The sequence below is a fragment of the Drosophila suzukii genome, chromosome 3 (assembly GCF_043229965.1).
Source record: "Drosophila suzukii chromosome 3, CBGP_Dsuzu_IsoJpt1.0, whole genome shotgun sequence".
Lineage (NCBI taxonomy): Eukaryota > Metazoa > Arthropoda > Insecta > Diptera > Drosophilidae > Drosophila > Drosophila suzukii.
Window position 1 is genome coordinate 62,715,440 of NC_092082.1, and position 3,054 is coordinate 62,718,493.

Here is a 3,054-nt window from a genome sequence, read left to right on the forward strand (position 1 = left end):
TATTTGCGGACCTTTTCCACAGAAATGTGTATCGTATAATTGTTTTGGCAACAATCCTTTGGGGTCAAGAACAGCAGTCGGAATGCGGATCCTTTGTTGTGTCAAGCAATCATCGATACGCACTTTTAAGTAAATACGGAATTTACGGAACTTTCTGTGGGCTTGGCCTTGCTGCTGATGATAAACTACGAGCAAAGTCAGGAGTTTTAATTAAATTTGCATACAAAATTTCTGCAGCAGTCCCATCAAAAGTTATGGCAATGGCTCGGCTCCAATTGTTTAAATTAAATGGGAATGTACTGCCATTCGGCCGGCTTAACTGTCCAGGTGCGCCAGACCCGCTCATATGGCTCGTCATAAAAGGCAATGGCTCAGAACATTGCGTATACGCAGCGTGCACCGCGTCCTATTTAAACTGCGCTTAATGACGGCCCAGGTCGTTGGGAAGTGAGTCACCGACTGAGTATAAGCAGCCGACAATCAAACAGAACATGATCCAGACATATAGTGCATACATCATCCAGTGGCGGGGGCGATGCAACTGTGGCAGAACAGCCGCTCCCCTCGATGAACTGCCTCTTGGGGGCTTTATTTTTTAATGGCTTCTGCTAGTGCCTTGGTTAAGCACCCATTGAGTCATTGTATCTGCCTTGTAATATGAAAATCGCTTTGGCAAAACTCCTTGATTGCTGCTGCCACTTGATGCCCTTTCCGTTTTTAGAGAGTCATTATTGCACAGCACGGTTGGGGTGCAAAGCATTTCATTAAAAACATTTCGAGTAAGTAGGGGGTAAGGCCAAAAAAATAATGATTATTTTAAGATCTAAATTTAATCTAATTATATTAATTAACAAGTAATTCCACCTTCAGCATTTTTCTATAGTGAAAAAATATTTATGCGTGATCTTGGGATTTATGTAATGCTAAGAAAGTAAAAAAAATAAAGTAAAATAGTATTAGTCCCTTATTTAATAAGTAATATTGGTTATCGAAAGAACCAAAACATGAAATTTATTAATTGTTAAGAAGGTTCATATTTCATTAATCGAATTTGGCCGTGATTTTATTGACTTAAAGGTCCGTGGAAAACCTCACTTGATTGGAGATACCCCCCGAGAGGGTGTGCAAAATCTCTTTGTTGGCTTAAGTTTCTCCGCCAGCCATTTCTGCTTTTGTTTTGTGATGCCAATAAAACATGCATTTCACTTTCTGCCCAACCGTTGGCAAACAATGGCGGAAGGTGGCAACCGAGGGAAGGCATTCGCATCACAAAAACATCCTTGCCATCGCAACGCGAGGATCCTTTGTGCAGCGTGCACTCAATTATTTGGTCGTTACTTGTTTCTTATTACCTTTTGCCTACCGACACTACGAAACATAATAACTGCTGCATCTGAGGAATGGGCTGAGAAGGCTTTGTTTGTTCGGGCCGGCAATGCAATTGAGTTGCGGAATGGAGGAAATAAATGCGAATTTAATATGCAAAGGAATCGGATGAAGCCAGCCCAAGATTGCTCAAAGGATATCAGTCGAAGATTACCAGGCAAAACGATTGCGCCATGAATAAAGCCATTGTAGAGAGCGAAAGGAAGAAATGGTTAATTTTAAGGCCACACAGATTTTGACTTCGTTATATGCCCTGAATTAGAGGTTTTTTGAGAATCAGGAAATCGAAAAAAGAGGTTTAAGTGTTTCGTGTTTTAATTCTTGTACTTGGGCAAAGGAAAAAACATTTGTCTATTGCTGCTGATCAAGAACAATTTTACTTGGTTAGGTTTTTTTTCTGTTACATGCATTTTCAGAAACACATTTTACCCCCCTTGATTGAAAAGGATTCAATATATTTGTATCAATAAATGCTAATATTTATTTAAAAACCCTTATTTGAGAAGTTTTGTATATATGGACTGCAACAAACGTTTTCTTGGTAAATTGCCTCAGACCTGCATACTTTTAAGCCAAAAGAAAACAAACAGGTTATGTTCAATCGGTTTGCAATCTAAATTAATCTTTGAATAAATTAAACAGTATTTGATACCAAAAATTGCAGAAAATAAGAACGAGCCTGTGGAAAAAACAGTCATTCCTTTTGGGCAAAGTATTTTTTTGAAAACCTACTCTTAAAACGTATATCTTCGTATTATCCTTTATTCCTTAAAATGTTTTTCCCAAAGATAAAAATGTGAAACAAAGATTGACTGTATAAACATATTGAATGATAAAAAAAAACATTAAAGTCTTATGGTAAAGGCAACAGCTTACATTTTTTCCAAACAATATTAAAATAAAATATGTGAAAACAATAATTTAAGATTATTTGTTTGATCTAATAGTTCCTAAAGCATCTAAGTCATCCGCTTCCATCGAATAAATAGAGGTTGTTATAAAATAACATTTTTGGAAGAAAAAAAATAAGCTATTTTAGATTTATAGAAATTTCTCGTTTGGAACTATGTAAATAAAGAACAGCGCTACATGTCGAACTAGAATATGGTAAGATGTAGTTGATGTTTTATTATTTTATTCGTTATATTTTTCGATAACATTTTTGGAGTAGGTTTATCAATCTGGTACTTAGACGATATTTATTTTCAAAGAACGTTTACAATTTGCTATTAATGCTTTACACAAACTCACATGCTATTGATAAGAAACCAGTAAATACTGGTTTTAACTGCCTGTTGAATCGAAACGGTTAACAGAGGTCCTTTAACAGCAAGCTGAGAACACTGAGGCTACACCCCTATTCCAGTTTCCACATTGTCCTTCGTGGCCCTCCCCTATCCAAAATCGAGGAAACGGAACAGAAAGAAGTGTGGAACACTAAGGGGATGTTCAAGCGAACTGAAACGAGCATGAGGTCCTTACCTAGGACAATATGGAATGAATCCGCAGGGGATGTTGGAAACCCACGGAATCGGAATCGGACCTTCGAGACGAACAAATCGCGAAGGAGGAAACATCGTGAAACTGAAGGGGTACATTGGACCATTTGGCACAGGCACACTGCGAATCGCGAAATGCTCCGGATTCAGTTTCAAATTTGCATGGCAC